Source organism: Bidens hawaiensis, unplaced genomic scaffold (genome assembly GCF_021521415.1).
Source record: "Bidens hawaiensis isolate Kalapana, Puna unplaced genomic scaffold, B.hawaiensis_p1.1 tig00049928_1, whole genome shotgun sequence".
In the NCBI taxonomy this organism is placed as follows: Eukaryota; Viridiplantae; Streptophyta; class Magnoliopsida; order Asterales; family Asteraceae; genus Bidens; species Bidens hawaiensis.
The window spans coordinates 19,884-42,304 of NW_027506133.1; the positions used below are offsets into that span (position 1 = coordinate 19,884).

A 22,421-nucleotide genomic window follows, 5' to 3' on the forward strand; every position below is an offset into this window, starting at 1 on the left:
AAAATTAGACATTTTGAGAATTTTCCATTATAATAAATTATATAACTTTTAATGAACGTTTTATTCACATGTAATGTATAATTCACACTTAAGGCATTTAAATGTTTTAAGTTGACACTATGAATATGAATGAATATTTTGGTCGGCCTATTTATACTTGAATTTTATTAAAACTCAAATCAAACAAGCTCACCGCTTCGTTTTGACTTTCTCTCAGAATAATAATAATAACAATACCGGTAAATCGGAATCCGCCTCCATTCCATCTCCTTAAAATCATTTTCCGATTCCTGATTAATCCTTTTGACTTTTCTTCAGCTTTATTCCATTCATCGTTGACTTGTACATGACGATGACGAACCACCTACAACAACCACTATTACCATCAGGTACCTATTCTGCTTTTACCTTTCTAATTTCAACTCTACCAAATTCATATGCAATATGTAAACCTCAATTTAACCCTAACTTTCTCATATCATATTATTATTCATTACAGAATACAGAGTATGAACTATTTGCAGCTTACCTTAAATTAACCTTTGTTTATTTATATATTTATTTGCATATAAATTGTGTGATCATGTGTTTGTTTGTTAGAAAGAAAAATAAATTATTAATAAATAAGTTAAAGAGAGTTTGATATTTTTATGTCACCATGTTATAACCGCTTCATCATTTGTACATTATTATTAATAATAATAATAATAATAATAATAAAGTGTTAAAGGTTCAGATCTGTTTTACGCTTGAGTTTTTTTTTAAGCAGGGAAAGGAAAGGAAAACTAAGTATAATTAAAAAATAGGTGTTATTGAGTTTTTTTAGGATAGAAAGGAAAGGAGTAGAAGGAGTTAGGAGGGATTAAATTGATATTTTTTCCCAATAAGTTATTCTCTCAAGAATGAGATAATTACTAAGGATAAGTTTTTTCCCAGTAAGTTATCATTTCCTTTTCTCTAATTTCCTTTCAACGGTTAAAAAAAATTTCATTTCCTTCTCTTTCCTTTCTTATCATTCCCACTCCTTTTGTTTTCTTGGTTAAAAAACTCAAGAACAAGGCATTAACTCTATTTGTCAACTATCATATCATGCTTTCTGCCGGATTCTTCAAGGCACAATTTGTATTTATTTATTAATTTAAGATTATCACCACGTCTCTTTCTGTATTAGTCATCCTATTTCACACACAACATCTTCTTTACAAGTTAATATTATACATATTACTTTATATATAATCTATCCAAATTACTACTAATTCATGGATTCTTTTTACTGATCATTCTTGATGACAGAGGCTCCTTCGTTACCTGCAAACGAAAGCATCCACCAACAAGATGCAGGTGCAGCTTTCGTCCTTGAATCCAAAGGTGAAATCTTTTTAGTGAATTCGGTTATTGTAATATGTTAAATCACTGTTTCAAATTTAATATTTTATTTAAAGTTTTTTATTTGTTTGTTGTATGATAGGTGGATGGTATCATGCTGGTTTTCATCTTACTACCGCCATAGTGGGGCCCACTATACTGACCCTACCGTATGCGTTCAGGGGGCTCGGGTGGGGCCTCGGTTTCTTTTCGCTTACGGTTATGGGGTGGTTACGTTTTACTCTTATTATCTCATGTCGCTTGTTCTTGAACACTGTGAGAAAGCCGGTAGACGCTACATCAGATTCAGAGAACTCGCCTCCGATGTATTGGGTATGTTACTTTGTTTTATGCTTTGTGTCTGTGAACGAACGAACGTTCAGTGAACTGTTTGGTAGGAAGTTCGTTTATTTATTAATGAATGAATGTGAACAAAAAATTTCGTGCATTTAGTTAAACAAACGAACATGAACACAAACACGTGTCTTGTTCGTTTATTTATGTTGATAATGTTTGTTTATTTAAACTCATTTATGTTCGTGAACGAATTTTGCAGGGTCTGGTTGGATGTACTACTTTGTTATATTTGTTCAAACCGCCATTAACACTGGCATAAGCATAGGAGCAATCTTGCTTGCTGGTGAATGCCTTCAGGTATGATCGACGTTACATCACATATGCATTAAATATTACTTAAATACATTTTTTTATTGGTTTGTTAATATAAATTTTCTTTGAATTCAGATAATGTATTCTAGTGTTTCTCCTGACGGGCCCCTTCATCTATGGGAATTCATAGCAATGGTGACATTGGTGATGATGGTTCTATCTCAGTTACCAACTTTTCATTCTCTTCGACACGTTAACTTAGCTTCGCTGTTCTTGAGTTTAGCCTACACATTTATTGTGGTTGGTGCTTGTCTCCATGCGGGTACGGTTATCACTTATGTCTAAATTAGGCCTGTAAATGAACTGAATGAATACAAACGGCATGTTTGTGCTTGTTTGTTACGAAAATGGACGTGCTCATGTTCATATTCGTTTATTCTCGTTTGTTAATTGTATAAACGAACAGTTCACGAATGCAGACTTATATAAATGAACGTATTTTATGAACATAGATGAACAAATGTAAATGAGCTTAACTGAGCAAACATCAATTAAAAGTAAACGTGAAGATTAATCTGTTGGGCCTAATAAAACTCGCCTAATTTGTAATGAGACTAACATCTATAATGAATACATAAAGTAACAATAAACAAACGTAAACTAAAGACCATAAAAAAACGTAAATGGATGTTCATGATCATTTACGATCAAGACATGTGTTCATATTCCTTTGTTTTACTAAATGAACATAAGATTTGTTCATCTTTGTTTGTTTATTAATTAAACGAACATAAGCGAACTTCCCACCAAACGGTTCACTAAACGTTTGGTTCGTTTACTAGTTTTGTCTAAATGAGCGGGTTGGGTTGAGTTGACCAGGGTTGACCAGAAATTCGTATTGTTTAAATTGCAGGTCTATCGAAGAATGCACCACCAAGAGATTACTCATTAGAATCTTCAAAGTTTTCAATGGTTATGAGCGCCTTCACTTCCATCTCTATAATTGCTGCAATATTTGGAAACGGGATTGTTCCTGAAATACAAGTAAGTTCATTAAACTCTGTAATTTTCATCATTATTATAAAATTATATTTGTGTTTTAAAAAAGGTATTATGCAGGCTACATTGGCCCCACCAGTAACCGGGAAGATGTTTAAAGGGCTTATTATGTGTTACTCTGTGATTTTTGTTACATTCTACTCGGTTGCAGTCTCGGGTTATTATGTGTTTGGCAATAAAGCTAGCTCAAACATTCTTAAAAGTCTCTTGCTAGATGAGGGGCCCGCCTTAGCCCCGACTTGGCTTCTCGGGCTAGGTGTTGTATTTGTTCTTCTTCAACTCTTTGCTATTGGCCTGGTATGATCTCAACTTGTCACCATTTTGCCAACATGAGAAAAAAATTAAAAAGTATATAATTATTCGATAATTAGATGGTGTTTGGATGTATCTTTTGAAAGCGATTAACGCTAGATAGGATCTTGGACAACGTGATTATAAAACAATCTACTTTAAAGCATAAATCCTGTGGTGTGCATAAAACCGAGAAAACCGATCCGTAAGGGAAAACCGAACCAAAATAACCAAACCCAAACAAAAACCGACGGCTTGGTTTTATGTTTATGTAAAATCTGAACTTTTGGTTTGGCTTCGGTTTTCATGTAACTAAAACCGAAAAAACCATACCAAACCATGCTGGATATATGGATTTTCATTTTTATTTTTGAATTTTAAGTAATTAATAAGAATTTAATAAATAGTGTTACCCGAATATATTAGCCCAAATGTATATTAATTAACAAAGTGATCAGGCCCGAATTCATTATTTTGGAACAACTTTTTTTCGGCCCAAAAATTTCAATCCCAAATGGTAAGACCGAAACTGAATCGAATAAACAGAATCCGAAAGGTTTTCAAAAACTCAAAAACTGAATTTTCGGTTTTTGTTTTGATTTGGTTTAGCTCTCTTTTTATACAAGAGGATTAAGCCAAACCTTTATGGGCCGAATAGGAATGGGCTGAGCCAACTGGACCGGGCCCAAATAGGGGTAGTGTCTACAACCCAAGTTGCAGTCATCTTGACTGAATATTGGTTTAGCTCCCTTGTAAGATTGAACCAGACTTTAGTGCGCTGATTAGGAATGGGCCTAGCCCACTGGACCGGTCCCAAATGCTGTCTACAACTCAAGTTTGCAATCATACTTGATAGCTAATAGAACTCGATTTGAAACAGGTTTATTCTCAAGTAGCTTATGAGATAATGGAAACGAAATCCGCGGATGTGAGTCAAGGGATGTTCTTGAGACGCAATCTAATCCCGAGAATAATTTTGCGGTCACTTTACATGATATTTTGTGGGTTTTTCGCGGCAATGCTGCCATTTTTTGGGGATATTAATGGTGTGGTTGGAGCTTTGGGTTTTATTCCTCTGGATTTCATCCTTCCGATGCTTCTATACAACATGACATACAAGCCGTCGAGATCTTCGTTCACTTACTGGATCAATGTTATTATTATGGTGGTGTTTACGGGCGTTGGGTCGTTGGGTTCGTTTTCTTCGATAAGAAAGTTGGTTCTTGATGCAAGTCAATTCAAATTGTTTAGTGATGACGTGGTTGATTGACGAGAAAATTGACTTGTAAGTACAAAGGTAGACGCTCGTTGTACAACTCTTGTTGCAGGAAGTCATTCAGTGGTTACGTTATTTAATCGTAACGGTTAAAATACACATTGAAAACAAGGCACAAGGCAACAAACACCTCTTGCAACTCATTAAACACCATGACCATCACTATCACCATAAATATTTACAATTTAATGGACCTTGTTTCAATCTCGTGATCTCTAATTAATGTCCTTTCTTGTATTCAATCTACATATCTAATTCTTCTCTATAATCAAACTCATACTTGTTTAAAATTTTCAACTTTTGGATAATGATAATGTTGTAGTAAAATATCAAACAATATATTGGTAAAAACACATGCAATGTCATTTAAACGACAAATGGATACTACTCACCTTTTGGGCAAGGGCCTAAACTCTACCAAATTGTATCCATTAACTGATAAATATGTGCACACAAAACGGATTTTATTCAAAACCAGTAGGATCGACTAAAAGAAAGTAAAATAACGGATTGGTCAAACCATGTGGATTAAAAAACCGGTTTATAAAGGGAAGGCGGATTGGTTCAGTTTTAACCAGTTTCAATTGATGATTTATCAAACCTGCGAATCATATTCGGTTGAGGTAGGTTCTCGAACTAGTTTGAATGCGCCCTCTACTTATAAAAACTACTAAAAAACCGATGTTTTAGAACCAAACCAAACAACGAAGTTGTCACTTTATCAGTGCAATAATCGGGCAAGATTTAAAAACAAGATGATGTTATAAATAATGTGAAAATTATATATACATACAACACATGCATATATATATATATATATATATATATATATATCATACACAATATATGAATCATGTCTTATCAGACTATATTGGGTCATAATATGCCATAGTAAGTATTGGTGCATAAAAGACATGTTTCGGGAGCATATTAGTGCACTACGCAACCTGACCCGATTTGATAACCAGTTAATCGTAGTGGTTTCTATCCTGCTGTTGGTTCCACATACACATAATAGGTGGCAAGACTTAATAAATTGTATTAGGTCATAAATGGTCAGATTAGGTTGTAGCAAGTCATATTTGGTTGTAATGAGTTATAATGGCTCATACACATGCTAATGGAGTGTTTTCTCTTAAGGGTCTCATAGCTCTTGATGGAGCATGATGGACCATACTTGACCAATTATGACTATGTGTCGATCAATTAAACATGAATTAACAATAAATGGCTCTAATTGTTTGTCAATAACCCTCACTACCTATTAATAATTATCAATACCAACTCTAACTGACCCGCAACATCGTCCCTCACTAATCATGAATTACCAACATTAGCCCTTATTGAACAATATTGACCCTAGTGTGACATGATGGGACTTAAATACTTAATAGACAATGGTGGATTACACTCAATTGTAATGGGTGTAATAACTTTTAATACAATAACCTGGCTCGTATCAACTAAATATGTTTATTTTGTGCCAACTATGGACATGTCTACCGATGTGTTTGATCAACTATGACATGATTAATCGACGCCAATTAAAAAAATTATATATTTTTCCTTTTAGGATTTTGTGGGATCATCTAAGATTTTTTACAGTTAATTTTCTCTTTTTCATTTCAGGATTTTGTAGAATCACCAACGATTTTTCTGAACGTGTATGGTAAAACAGTAACTATTTTCTATGTTTTTCTAGAAAGAAATTTATTATATATAACAAAACCAGCTATTATATGTACACATGTAATCATATCATTATTAATTATCATTATGCCTAAATATTATTACACTAATATATAATAAAACCGGCATTATAAGTTTGAATAAATTTCCACTTCCCCTCTATGGCTCTATATATATATATATATATATATCATAACGTTACAAAGTTTGAAGTGTTTCAAAGAAAACAAATGGAAAACCAAACACAAAAACACCAAAAAACAAAACACAAACATGAAGTATGGGATTGTGAAAGCTCTCTCTACGACTCTTACGAACTCAAATCTTTCCTACAACTAGATTCCGCCCTAACCGTCCGAACCATGTCAATGCCCCGCCTCTCCTCCGCCTCCATCCACCATCAACCACCGCCTTTCAATGACACTCCCACCTCCAAAAAACACTCCAAACTCACCCGCTCATTCAACAAGCTCCTTCAGTCAGTTTTCCGGCTTAAACATAATAGCTCAACAAAAGTTGAAGCTTTTTATCCCTATGACACTTCTGGTCCTCTTTCCACTATACCGGAGATGCCGGAATTCGAGTTGATTTCGCCTGAGATGAAGCAGATGGTGACAAGAACACGGTCTCTTCGGTTTATGCCAACTTCTCTTGGTATATCATGTACTTGAAAGTTGAAACTTTAGTTATGGACATGATATTATTACCTTTTTTTTAAACGTTTTGGTTGTTACATAGTTTCATGGATATAGGACCATGTGTTATGGTTAAAATTTAAGTTTATTCTAATGTTTGTGATTAACCAAACTCTTGTTCAATACTATGGATGCTATTTATTATTGTTTTATTATTTATATATGTTGGTATACAATGCATCAAAATTTTGACTATATAATATATAGAGTATATATATATTCAATGGAGATGCGTATGAAGGAATGCTATATCAACCGCGTTGATGTAGACTATGTAGTAGGAAGATACTTGATCTTTTGGCATCAAATTTGGCTAGCGTCAAGAATAAAGGTTGTTATTTAAGTGAAAGAAATACTAAGGAAATTAATTTTAAAGTACCAAATGAGGTCATTCATTTATATAAAGTTATTTATTACGAGCACCACAACACTTGATGATCAGTAGAGATGTTCATGAATTGAGCTTTGAATATTTGTGTTATTTGAATCAAATTCTTCAAATTTTGATACTTCAGGTTGTATTCCATTTGGTTTTGAATTCAGTAGATTAGAAAAATTCGATTCGAGTTTAAAGTGGATTCGGAAAAATCGATCCGAATTTGAAATTTAAATTCACAGCCAATTTAAAATTCGAATTCAGTTAAAACGAACTTATTTTGATTATAAGTTAAAAGTTACTAGAAAATTTTTAACAATAAAAAATAAATGTATGGGCAGCATCCAATTAAAATTCATTGCAATCGACAACGTGTTATTGCTGCAAGTATGCAAGAGAGGTTCTTATCAAAATTCACTATGAATTTGTGGGGACCTATGATGAGAATTTATACTGTAAATTATTTTGAATTAACTAGTGACCAAATTTAAAGCTTCTCGACTATCAAATAGACAAGAGTGTTAACTATTTGGGCTAAGTGGATTGGTTATGTGGTTAGTGGATTGGATATATTATGTCAGGCCCAAATACAATAAGTAGTTTTAGTCTTTCAAAGTCTCACACACGTATTACGTATATAAGTATAAATCATTTTATTCTACTAAGTTTGCAAATTGATGAATATAGAAGAAAAAGGTGCAGTGTCATAATTGTAAAGAGTCGTATGAGATCGTATAGTGAGTGTGTATGAGATCGTATAGTGAGTGTATGATAACTCGTATTCTGGATTGGTCATAACAATATGATTTCCTTTAGCATGTGAATCCTTCCATCACATGATAAATTGTGCATTTGTTTGTTTGTTTGTCCGTCTAAAAACATGTAAAATTTGGTACACACATATCTTGAATTTATTTATTTATTTAGGGTATGTTTTGGATTTCTTATTTAATTCTTATGACTTATTGTCCTTGTAACATTGAAATTATTTAAACACCTTATGATATTTTGGAAAGACTATAAATTATAAGTAGGGTAAAATAAGTAATTCTATACACCCATGATTATTTGAAAAACCATCAAATTTTAATCAACTTTTATTCTCTTGAAGGTATACATGTATTCAATAATCAATATTACTGTAGATTACTACAGTATAACTTTTGGTTTCCTTTAATATATAGTGTAATACTAATGACTTTTTTTTTATTTGTGAAAACTTTATAAACATACCACCCACCAACAACACGAACACAACCCCTCTCCCAACCGGAGAGAAGCCACATAACCAAAATTACATCAAGTCAGAAGAACACCATTTAGACTCACAAAATATTTCTATATTTAGACCTATGTTTATACCACAAAAACCTCAGAACTTCAATGCAACTGCTACCGATGATATCTTCAATATTCACCTCTTTATATTAGAAAATCTTCTTGTTTCTCGCTTTCCAAATAATCACAATGTCAAGAGCCACATTTTTTCTTTCTCCCTAGGCAACCTAATCATGAAAGTTTTAAATATCTCTCATCGAATAAACATCAAACTATGGCGCCTTACACCATTGACTCACCCAATTCCAAACCACTGAAGCCATCAAAAAGTTGATAAGAACGTGTTTTGCAGTTTCGAGAGACGAGTTACACAAAACTCGCCTACTAGCCTTTGTTTGTATATTCCTCCTCTTCAACGCTTCTATTGTAGGAATTTTGTTAATTTCTATCCGCCATACGTGAATATTGCATTTAGAAGGCGTCCACTTACACCAATTAGAAACAAATCATTATTACCAGCACGACTGGTCAGTTTCTTAACCAATTTCATCGAGAAATCTTATTGATTAGTAAAGTAATATTATTATAAATGGAGTAATTATTAATTCTATTGTATTACTTGATTAGTAGTCATATATAACTAGAAAAATTATTGTTTGTCGTGTATAATGAGTTGTGCACTAAATTATTTTCATGTTTAAGTAATTACACTAGCTATAAAAGTTATTACGCTACTTAGAAAAACAATTACACAAGTTATAAAATGTAATTATCATCTGTAGTATAATTACTTGACCGGTAAAGTAATTTGATGTTTAATTGGAGTGATTATTGCTTGTAGGGTAATTACCCTACAGTCATTGTTAAAAGTGTGCACTACATACCCTATGTATATCAATGACTATTAGTTTGCTTCGCATGTATGTCGACTTTATTTAGACGTCTATGAAGCATCAAAAGACCATGGTACATTAATCATTTCCATCCTACCTTACACCGGAGGTGAGTATGAAAATCCACCTTAGAGCACTAAAGCAAAGGCTTTTGATGGGTGTGTAATTTGTAAAATTAGTTAACAAATACACCATAACTGAATGGTCAGTTAATCAGATCATCTAACCATAGCTGATCGGATTTATCGGTCATGCTCTTGGTTAGTTTCCGTTAACAATTTAGTTTTCGGTCATTATTTGGTTTCCACTCACCCTATTTTATATTTTATTTCTCACATAAATATGATACTATTATTTTCTTCTTAAAACCAATTAAACATCTTTGTGGTTTCCTTAAATCAGCCACACGTGTAAAAGACACCACAAAGAACCAAACACGATAAGGAACTGAACTTGGTGTTGCTCATAAATCTCGTTAAACTCACAATGATACTACTGTCTTGTTCTTCTTCTTGTTCGTTATTTCAAACCCGTGTCACAATCGATACTCGTTACCCCAATCGAACCAACCAATTCAACTTCAAAACCCCCAAACTTGGCACTCGAAATGGAGTTAATTTGATAGCAAACGCATTACCATTTCCAGTAGACCCATGGTCACCCACCATTGATTCACAGAGCATTGCTTCACAACTCTTTGCTGTCTCTTTGTTCCCCTACATTGGCTTCTTGTACTTCATCACCAGATCCAATTCTGCCCCCAAGCTTACCCTCTTTGGCTTCTACTTCTTGCTTGCTTTTGTCGGTGCCACCAGTTAAGTTTTCTTTTTTCTTCTTTATTGTTTATTTTATGCCCGCCAAGTGTTTGTCAAATTGCCCAAGTGAATTCTGATAGTTTTTGGTCTGACTAATCATGATAGTTTGTTTAAACTATAATATTTGTGAAAATATATCTTATTTGGAGTCATTTACATCCCTTTGTTACTTTATTTTCATAACTGATATTAGAAACACATAATTTGCTTATGTTATGTTTTAAATTCATCTTTCTTTACCCTCATTGAAGAGTAGGGGTGCAAATGAGTCGAGCTACTTGAGATTGGTTCGATAAAAAGCTCGCAATGGGCCGAGCCTGACCCTCAAATAAAGTTCGTTTAGTTATCGAACACAAGCTCAAGCATTAACGAGCCTAGTGTATTTTTATGTTTTAACTCTTTGGACTTCTATGTATTAATTTCACACTGCAAAGCTTGAGTTGAGCTCTGGCTTGTTTAACGTACAAGTGTACAACACACGAGCTGTAGGCTCGTTTAATGTTTTTCTCAAAATACATAAAAATAGTTAATGTGTATATAAATTAATTGATAAATAATAAACAAGCCGAGATCGAGCTTAGAAAACTACTAATGAGCAGAGCCCGAACTTTAGAAAAAAGAGCTCAAGCTCTCATAAATCAAAACGAGCCAGGCTCGAGCTCGGGCTCATCTCGTTTTGACCCGTAGTGGAGAGTTCTTGTCAAATTTTATTTGACACATACTTTTGAAGTACATTTATTGTTGAAAAAAATACATCTATCCTTACTATGTTTCTTTGTGTTTTTTTTTGCCTCTTTTCATCATCCAGTCCCAGCAGGAATATACGGTAATCTCCTCTTTCCAAACTCCAATTTCATTTTGAAAATTAGTTTACAAAATGAAATATTGTTTTAGTTGTGTTATTAAAGGAGCTACTGTTTACCTTTTTTGGTCGCACGCCATTATGCTATTTTAATGTCATATATTATATAGTTTTATTTATTAGTAGTTCTAATTCTATTACGGGCTATTACTAGTTATATTATTGTTAAACTTTAATTTCCTCCTATAACCCCTCAAACATATTTTTTTTTAGAGCCGAGGGTCTCCCTGGAAGCCACCTCTCTATCCCATCTGGATAGAGGTACGGTGTGCCTACATCCCACCCTCCCCAGACCCTACTTATAGCTTGCTATGGGTGGGATCCCACTGGGTATGATTGATTGATTGATTGAGTTGTGAATATGTAAAATAAAAAAAAATTATGGGTGTCTTGGAGCAGCTAAGGTGCATTATGGAACTTCATTATCAAATGTGGATTGGTTGCATGGTGGTGCGGAATCACTTCTCACATTGACCAATTTGTTTATTGTTATCGGGCTAAGACAAGCTCTTAGGAAAGTCAACCGTGCAAAGGAAGCGGATGATAACAGTCCATCTGCTTAACTCCAGTCTCCAAGCTATCAATTTCTCATGGAATTTGTTGTCTGAATTAGATGATATAGATATTGATGTATAATGTGTAATTTGTATTATGTTATATACATGTTTGACATGAGTTTCTGTTTCGGTATATACTTTGTAAATTGTTATTTGTATGAGGAACGACACAACTATATCTTGCAAGCCTGCAGTGAGTTAACGATTTGGCAACTTCTCTTAATATTACATCAGCAACGAATTCAGCCTTGCGAGAGTTGCTGAGGTACATATTTGACTTTGCATCAACTTGTTTAAACTCTTATTGTTTTTTTTTCCCTTTTTTTGCTTATCAACTAATGGCATGTTAATGTTGTATGCTTACTAGTTACTACCATCCAATAGTAATTGTGTGTGTTTGGGTCATTGAGTGTATGATGCTGCTAAACTGCTACATTTGGATAATGCAAATAGTTGTTTTTTCCTTTAAGATTAATAACCCATCTTCTAAATGTTGTGAGTCAATCCAGACTTGCAACTGTCGAGTATCGATAGTACCCAATAATGATAGCAGTACCAACAATGCAGAGTTTAAAATCGCATCACAGAGACTTTGGCTTGAGCATCAAAGATACTAAGAGAAGTGATCTTGTCTTGATACACTATTGATGCAGAGCATATCTCATTTTGAAGCTTTCTTGAGTTTCATTGATGCCAAAGAAGTGCTTGCATCGCTTTATTTGAGCATCCACACCAACAAACCTTTACAAACCGCCACATCAGCTTCACATCATATTTCAAACTTTCCACAAAAACCTCAACTTTCTTTCACAACAAACATTCACAAACCTTATCAAAAATATTAAAACTATATATGTATATATAATATGTATGTATGTGAAAGAAATGACTTTGGGACCCACCCTTAAAGGTTTGAATTAAGTTTGCTTATGCAAACTTTAACTTACAAATTTTACTCTACAATGGGTGAAGCCTTAAACATTAAGTTTGTCTCATGCCACCTCATTCAAACTTTGAAAAATCCATCTTGTTGTAGATGGTAGGCCAATTGATTTCTAGTAATGTGCCGTGTCACAGGTAAAAGTAAAGTTACGGTGCTGAATCTATGACACGATACAAAAAACACGACAAGGGCCTCAAATGAAAACACGGTTTAGGTTTAGTCTAAATGGGCCTAGATTAGTTTTGGTCAAACCCGTGACCTGTTTAGCTAAACAGGTTGAGTTTGGGTTGACGACCCATCTAACTCGTTTATTTTTAATATACTTTGAAAATGTGTTTCAAAATTTTAAAAGGGAATACTAAAAGTTAAAACTAAAAGAGAAATCTGCGTACACATCTATATGTTAAAAGTAATCGTTTTATGTACCCTATCGTTTTTTGTTGTAATTTTAAAGTATCAATATATATAAAAAATAATAATTCCGGTTAGGCGGCTCATGTTCTTTTCCACCCGCAAATAGCATTATGTCAGGGTTCGTCTGATACGATTTTTGGGTTCATGTTGGGTTCGATCTATCAACCCACAAACAAAACACAATCATTTATTGGATATAGAAAATTTATAACCAACCATAAGTTTTATTTTTACACCAAAAGATAGAAGAGAATAACTATAAATTTACCTATTCTAATAAAATAAAATAATTGTGACACATGTCAGTTTGTGGTTAATCCTCACAATATTTTTCCCTCCAAAATTAATATATGGCATATATAAATAATTATTCACTTTTCTTTTACACTCAATTTATATTATATCTAATTAAATTATTCACTTTTCTTTAAACTCTATTTGTATTATATCTATACACTTTTATACAAATAAATATTTACATATTATACTAATGTACATTGTTAGAATATATTCCATCAACAGAAGAGAAATTATTTTGACGGGAATTTGATAGTGAAAATTAACCTCAGAATGTCATGTGTCCAGAATTATTTTCTTTTATTAGTTTTGGTAGATAAGACTGTTGTAATAGTTGAACAAGAATGTGTTTATAAGGACAACATGAAAACCGCTCAAAAGAAAAATCTGATATCTTTTTTTGTCTATGGCCGGGTATGGAATGTATAGCATTTTTGTGAAAGATTTTAGCTTCATTATTATATACCGATGGTAGAACAACTCATTCTCAATTTAAAATTCAAATATATTTGATGACATAAAACGACTATTTGTAATGCATTTTTTACATAATATAAAAAGACTTAATTATGTGTTTTTTATTTGTTTTAAATTATTCATTGTAATTCATACATTAATTTATCCCGTGTAACACACGAGTTTCTAAAGCTAATCCTATTTATATACGATCATTGAAGAAAGTAACTATAAATGCTATTTAGTATTTACTACCAAAATTAGAAGAAAATAACCATAAAGTGTATTTACTACCCCCCCCCCCCCCCCCCCAACACACACACACCAAAAAAAAGAAGAGAATAACAATAAACTTTATTTAATACCAAAGAAATACAAGAAAACAACAATAAATTATATTTATCAAATTCAAGTATTCAGCATCCATAAAATTGAAATTCTAAACATAAAACACTATTTATATAAAAGATGGTGGATAATTGAGAATTTGAGATGTGAAGGAATGTCAAATATGCACTAAAAGATAGTAAGATATGGTTGCCACTCAAAACTAGCATCAAGGAAGATAATGGATGTCAAATATGGCACCACATCCTTAAATAAGGTAATTTATATGCTAGTAATCATGTCAAATACAGTGTTGATCAATTTATGGTGTCCGAATTGGCGAATCAGAACATGTTATACATCTTTTGGTCATGAAACAATTTGTTCACATTAACGTCAATACTCATTATTAAGGGGTCGAATACAAGAAAACACATTACATATATGCTTGATATTCTTATCAGTGTCACGTTTTTATTGGTCGAACGATCTATGGACCTGATCAAACCTGCTTCTAGTTTCTCCCATGGTTTATGATCAAAAGTTCTGGTGACTTGTCATGTATCCCAAGGGTCGTGCACTTATTGGTAGTGGAGCATCTACAAGTTTCCAATTTTTCTCTTTAATTTGCTTTCCATTTTTCTTTCTGTTATTTAAAAGAAATGATATGTGGTCCATGGAAAGAGTATGGAAATATGACATGTCTTGAAAGAGACTAGTTGTTTTTAGTACCATCTAGGAAATAACAAGACAGATTAGACTTTTGAGTACATTAAGCAATCGCCATGCTCACGAAAGCCGGCCATGTGTCCCTCTTAACTTTGATCGTGTTATGATCGATTGTGATCAAGTCGATCATATCTTTAATCACAACATCAATGCTATCTTTATACTTGGTGTACCCTAAAGTTTTAGGTTATTTGATTAACATGTTAAGTTTTACATATGTAAATAAAACATGAATATGTAACTATATATTCTCATACTTTTTTTCTTTATCCTTACTTTTGATACGACGTACTCTTCATGAATCATGCAATATACGTTGTTCATATGAAACATAAATAATTGATTAAAGTATGCTACTCATGCTTATTTGTGGATTGATGATTTGTAGGTAGATATGCTTTTAATAGAATAATTCTTCTTTTCTGAGTTCTAATCCTACCAAAAGATTCATTGGTTCCACTAGATGACAAATCCCAAAGATATGTGTATGACCCCACCAAACTAAACTATTTCTTTTTCTTGGCAATAAATCCATATTTTGTTGGCTTATAAAAGGGGTACTCGACCAATAAGGCTTATCAAGCTCTCAATACCAATCGTATAAGAGGAAAGAATTAAAAAAACTTCTCTCGAGGCATTGATTGCTTGTTTTCCCTCAAGGGCTTCTGGCTTCTCTTAACTCGTATAAAAGAGTATAGCCTAAAGCCCTTTAGGTAGAATGAAAATTCAATGTCTTGATATTACACGATCTTGGCAAGTCAAAATCGATAAGTCGGCTTCAAGATATTGAAATGGTGTTATCTCTTTCTTCTCTCAAAGACTTCTAGCAGCTTTTATGTAAGTTGAAAGTAGATGGCTTGACATTCTCTTATTTTCAAAAGGTTTTTTAACACTATACATTATAAAATGAAATATACTAGAAGATGTTTTGAACTGAATTCTGCTACAAACACAAACATGCAAGATCTTACTCACTTACAATGGAGATTATTTATAAACATTGAAAACACATTAATGAATTTACTTGTTATTACTTTATAAAGTGGCTCATAGTTTATCTGTTATTGTTAAGATAAAGTAGCCTATGTCCAATATACCAACATACCTTTTAGCTAACAATATTTCGTATATGATCCTATTTAACTTTTGTTTCTGTCACTTTTATTTATAAATTAACATTGAAAATGATGTATGTGTCCTCTTGGTGATAAATGTATTGTATTATTACATAACATGCATACCTAAGTCGTGTAAACACTCTAAAAAGGTTGTTTAAATAAAAGTAAAAAGTTACAAAATTCTAAGAAAATCTACAAATGTATATATTAAAAACAAAAACTAAAAACTAAAGCTAAAACATTAAATTCCTGAACCCTAGCTATCTCAAAAAATATTTCTTGAGTCACCATGCTCGCCTAAAAAACTATGTTACCAAGTCATTATATTTGAACGTGTAATTTTAATTTAAGAATTGCAAGAGCTGCATAATCATTTACACCCATCAGTATCTATGTAACGCGTAATACGGTTTCTAATGACTCCTTTTCTTTTTCCCTACATGATATCTTTTATGCATTATGTACAATTATTTTTGAGGTTTTCTATATTTAGACATGGTAATAAGACTAAAAAGAAACATTTTTACTCAAAAAAGAACAAACTATGTAATAACATTTGTGGTTGCATAAACTTCGGACGATAATCAAGAAACAATTGTCCTACCACATGTATGATAACCCCTACAACCCGCTGCCCGTACTGACCCTTAACCCTGCCCGTAATGACCAACTTGTATTTTAGCCACACCCATGCACACCTAACAACACCATCCATATTATAACCATGGAAACCAAAACCACCACCTTCACCTTCTTTGCCTTATTGTTATTATACACCGTTTCCGCCGCCCGCCCCACCGTCAAACCACCAGTAACCAACCCAACCACCATCAGGACCGATGATGCATCCAAGCTACCCAAATACACCGGCCGTTCCAAGATTCTTCTCCCCGGTGAGAAGATTCTTCACCCTGAACCCGAAAAACCTACAAACGATCTAACACCACGTACGAACTTCTCGAGATTCCATCCAATCAACCGCCACTTCCACGTCAGACCTAACCGGGGTCCACAACAAACTGGGACACACCGTAGGCCTTGCATGAAGCACAGGCAATATTCAATCCCATACCCGCAACCCGAGGCCTCAGGCAGGAAAGATGAGGTCTCAGCTGAAAAAGCTGACACCTCGAAAACAAAACCCTTTCGTGGGGAAGTCCCCGCGAATTGGTTAAAGGCAAAGCACCTTAAGTATGGTACCCCATGGCAACATAACAATAACAATAGAATTAATAACCAGAGCCGCAACAGCCAGAATGATAATTATAAGAAGAAGGAAAATATTCATGTAACGTCGAAGGCGAAGAATGTGTTTGATAGAGAGAAGTTGACGAGCTTGAATCGTCAGCTTAAGCAGAAGAAGATTGAGAATCATAAGGCTGGAGTGATGAAGAACATTCGCAAGTTTCTCAAACATACTTTTGATTGAGGATCAATTACGTTAATGGTCTTCTTAATTAATTTCACCTTAATTAATTAATTTAATGCATGTGTTAAATAAAGATGTGTGTATATATATGATTAGTATGTTTATGATTTATATTAATTTGTTTATTTTTCTTTTTGTATTTGTATTTGTAATATCTGTACATAAGTAATTGCATCCATTGGAGATGTATGTAGAAGCATATTTAGCTAAATAATCAATAATTTTAAAATTTTCTTGTGTTTAGTAGATTGAATGACGATCTATGCCTTGAAGGTTCATCTCTCTTTTTTCTAACAAGCGTACTAACTTTTTAATTAACGAAACAACATTGGCTAAATGGTAGCTTGCACCAACTCATGATTTGAGACCACACCTTGGAAGCAAAGGGACAAGATACCAGCAAATGATCATTTGTTGTAATTTTATCTATAATTAATAACACGGAAACCATGCTAAATTTATTTTTTAAGATGTAATTTCCAAAAGAGCTAGGGATTACACTTTTATTAAGCGTGGACGGAGTGGGTTCGGGATAGGATAGGAGTGGGTTCGCCACGACAGGAACACCACTCCGCTAGTGAAGAGGTAGGTCCAAGCAGAGCCCAGTTGGACCCGCAAGACTCACCTTGAAAAGGGACGTCTGTGCGAAGACCAACTGGTTCCGCAGGACCCACCATGCTCAGAGAGATAAAGACCTTATGCGCAGTACGCCAGCTGTTCCCGCAGGAAAAGCCTCCCAATGGTAAAGTACCCCGCCTGTTCCCGCAGCTGCGGATACAAGCCATCAGGGAAGGCTACCCGCACTAATAGTAAGGCTACACGCACAAGGCACTAACTCTCAATAATTCAGTAATGTCACCTGAAGAAGGAATGAGCAAGGCGGGAATACTCCCGCCCAAATGAGCCAGTCCGTACGCTTCTGGAAGATCTTTTGTACTATACCTGCCAAGGTATGGACAAAATAGACAAGATCTGACCAAAGCAGCCCATGAACCAATCACAGGGTGACAGCTCACCGACAACAGTACGAGGAGGAGCACGCTCTAGTACAAAATGTCACTATCAGCCGCTGCCTACCCACCAACCCTCATCGTGGCACGTACATAGCCTGTAGTTGGTGGAAAAGGAATAGTACACAGCCGGCCATGTCACTATCAGCCGCTGCCTACCCACCAACTACCAGCATGGCACGTACGTAGCCCACAGTTGGTGGAAAAGGAATATTATACAGCTGGCTGTACCTGCTTGGAAACCTACCTTCGGCTATAAATACTCCAACACCTTGGAACGGTATTATTATCTTATATGATCTCAGATTATCTTATACTATCACATATCATCTGATATTATCTTATCTACTCTAGCTATTTCTCTTAATATACACTTATATTCAGAGCAATCTAGTCTGATTCTCATGCCGGAGGGTGGTCACAAGGAGGTACCCCCCCTTCTCAGTGACGAGCTCACGGTGTCTGTTTTGCAGGTCATCAGAAGAATAACCATCTTTGCCGGACCTAACCCTCGTGGGAAACATCTACTTAACCATAAGATTATCCTTAATCTGCCGGGGTCACTTAGTGTTTCTTCATTGGCGCCATCCGTGCATAAAAGCTAGAACTAATTCTTTTTCAGTTTTTTCAAAACCTCTGGAAAGATGGTTAAGGTTACTCCGATGCCAAGGCCAACGAGTGACCAAGAAACTCCGGTAACCCAAGCCGGGGCAAGTGCAGTAAACAATCCTTCACTGGGATTCACCGATACTCAGTTGGAGAGACAACAGACGAGGCTCCCCCGCCAAACACTTGATCAAGTTAAAGCGTGGGCAGAAGCACGTCAGAAAGAATTCCAAGCTGAGTTGGATGAACGTTTACGTTTACTCCAACAGGCTAATGACGAGTTCGGAAACACTCGACAACAGCTCAACATGAGTAATGAGTGCGAGTATGATGAAGATTGGGAAGAATCTGACAGTGACGCAAACCCGCGCCATAGGGCGAAAGGGAAGCGTAAACAAGCAGATTTCCACAGAAGAAATTTTGGAGAAGCCTTTAAACCAAAAAACGCGGGTGGAAACTCACGTGACTTCTCTAAAACCTTCAGACCAACTGTTGCAAATGCGGGAACGTCCAAATTTGCAAGGGACATTGCGGAAGCAATTGCCCCGAAAAGTGCCAAACAAATGTCCAACATAGGCACATATGATGGTATATCTGACCCAGACGATCATTTGAACAGATTCATAGCGGGGGCAACCGTCAGAAATTGGACGGAACCCACGTGGTGTTACATGTTCCAAATGACGCTTGTTGGGGCAGCCAGAGCGTGGTTTGACCGTCTACCGGTCCATCACATCTACGATTGGGCAGACTTCCAGCAGAAGTTCAGCCAACACTTCAGTCAACAAAGAAAGTATACTGAAGAGCAATGAACGATCCTCAACTGCATCCGAGAGGAAGATGAGTCTTTACTAGACTTCATCACGCGCTTCAATTCAAAGAAGCTAAGTCTGGGCACTATTAGCGAAGATCTTGTTCGCGCTGCTTTCATCCAGGGCGCGGAAGACCCAGAGCTCATCCGCACCTTGACGGGTAAAGATGGCATGCCATCCACGTGGGATGCCATCATGACAACAGCTAAACGCTTCGCGGAAATGAAAAAGCAACTGGGTAGAGATCTTCCCCAGAGCACAAACCTCTACACCCAGAGGACGAGAGAAAATAACGTTCATACCGCCCGACAAAACAAAAAGAGGAAGCTTGGTATTTGGCATTCAAAGGTAAACTTTGACACCTCATCCAGCTCTCGCCCTCTCTTAGGCGGAAAGGACAACATGCAGTCGTTGAACCGGAATCCCAGATGGACGCCACTCACCAAAAGCGTCACCGAAATACTTGCCACCGAGAGGCTCCCATGGCCAAAGGCTCCAATAATCCGACAGCGTCACAACGCTGATCAGAGCAAGTCCTGTGACTTCCATGGGACAAAAGGTAACACCACTGAGGAATGCATATCCTTGAAAGACATCGTCAAGACATTTGTCAGAGATGGGAAACTCACACACCTCGTGGCGTAATGGACGCTAAGCAGGCTAATGCGTGTAGAACCCCAGTTGGGGAAAACACGAATGAAGCTGCAGCTTCAATGTTGGAGACTACATACTGCGTAAACAACGAGATTCCGAACCAGGCGCATATCGGCTCGAAAGGCTCGATGGCACCCCCATCCCAAGAACATGTGCATGTAGATCAATTCCAAACTTGTAAAGAAAAGGCCTAGAGCCACTTCTAATGGAAATGATTCTCCTTATCACATTGACGCTAATAGTCTTACATCTACTTATGATCTGACCACACTGATATGCCGGTATTCACCGCATAAATAAGTGGGGAAGTAAGTCGTTGCGTGTGGAAGGCGGCAAAACCCGCATAAACACAAAAAACGGTAAAAATTTCTAAGGAAAAGGTGAGGAAAACCTTCACGCAGGTCAGTTATAGGTGAAGTTTGGTCATCCCACTAAATGAAAGTGACGGTCCTACCCGCACAATCATGATAGATGAAACTGAACATTAACTTATTGATAACCACGCGTCGAAAGGTTAACTTATTCAAAACACTTAGAAAATTTCTAAAAAGATGAGGAAAACCTTCACGCAGGTCAGTTATAGGTGAAGTTTGGCCATCCCACTAAATGAAAGTGACGGTCCTACCCGCACAATCATGATAGAGGAAACTGAACATTAACCTATTGATAACCACGCGTCGAAAGGTTAACTTATTCAAAACACTTAGAAAATTTCTAAAAAGATAAGGAAAACCTTCACGCAGGTCAGTTATAGGTGAAATTTGGCCATCCCACTAAATGAAAGTGACGTTCCTACCCGCACAATCATGATAGAGGAAACTGAACATTAACCTATTGATAACCACGCGTCGAAAGGTTAACTTATTCAAAACACTTAGAAAATTTCTAAAAAGATGAGGAAAACCTTCACGCAGGTCAGTTATAGGTGAAGTTTGGTCATCCTAAGTGAAAGTGACGGTCCTACCCGCACAATCATGATAGAGGAAACTAAACACTAACCTATTGACAACCACGCGTCGAAAGGTTAACTTATTCAAAACACTTGGAAAATTGCTAAGTTAAACTAAAGTATGCATGAGCAAGTCATATAACGTTTATAAAGCAAGTCAAAAAGATTCAAAAAGATTCAAAGATTCAAAAATAAGAGGGAATATACCCCCTTACCTTGGAAAGCGAGAAACCATAAGACGAGTGCGGGTACAGTGTCAAGGCGAAACCCTTCACATACTTAGCACTTACAGGGAATCGAAGCTAACAAGATACCTTGGTAACCAAGAAACCGTAAGACAAGTGCGGGTACAGTGTCAAGGCGAAACCCTTCACATACTTAGCACCAGCAGGGAATTGAAGCCAAGAATACCTTGGAAATCAAGAAACTATAAGACGAGTGCGGGTACAGTGTCAAGGCGAAACCCTTCACATACTTAGCACTTGCAGGGAATTGAAACCAAGAAGGATCTTCTGGGCCATGCTTGTGGAAAGGGAAATAACACCCCCGCATAGCGGGAACGTTGAGAACTAGATTGTTTGAAGCTCCAAGATGGAATTGGTTGTTTAACATAATTGATCACTATGTCTAAAACTACCAAAACCTCGTGGAGAATCTACACAAGTGAAACTCAACGCTCCTGACTTGCGAGGAGGTTACACACCTACCCGCATCATACCCAAAGATCAAGCAGAAAAGTCGGGAATTTCTGCACGTGACATTAGGAAAACCGCGGGAAGAATCCCCACGGAGAACCTTAAAACTAAAAACCCTTTTCAAAACCCTTTGCTTAAGTCCAAAAGTTCACCTCACTTATTAACAATTCATGAGAAAAACAATGGACTGGGGGGACTTGAAGAGGTAGGTCCCAGC

At 35.7% G+C, this 22,421-nt stretch overlaps 1 long non-coding RNA gene and 1 pseudogene across 2 annotated transcripts; both read left to right on the forward strand.

Moving 5' to 3' along the window:
- Positions 1-331: 331 nt before the first annotated feature.
- LOC143616839 (putative GABA transporter 2) lies at positions 332-4,796 on the forward strand (annotated as a pseudogene). Its single transcript, XR_013150729.1, has 8 exons — positions 332-389; positions 1,294-1,368; positions 1,469-1,698; positions 1,922-2,019; positions 2,110-2,296; positions 2,888-3,018; positions 3,094-3,330; positions 4,205-4,796. The product of XR_013150729.1 is annotated as a putative GABA transporter 2 (transcript).
- A 5,358-nt stretch (positions 4,797-10,154) lies between these two features.
- On the forward strand, positions 10,155-11,938 carry LOC143616837 (uncharacterized). The gene is made up of 3 exons (XR_013150728.1): positions 10,155-10,345; positions 11,155-11,172; positions 11,608-11,938. It is a non-coding gene; the product is annotated as an uncharacterized LOC143616837 (long non-coding RNA).
- Positions 11,939-22,421: the final 10,483 nt, after the last annotated feature.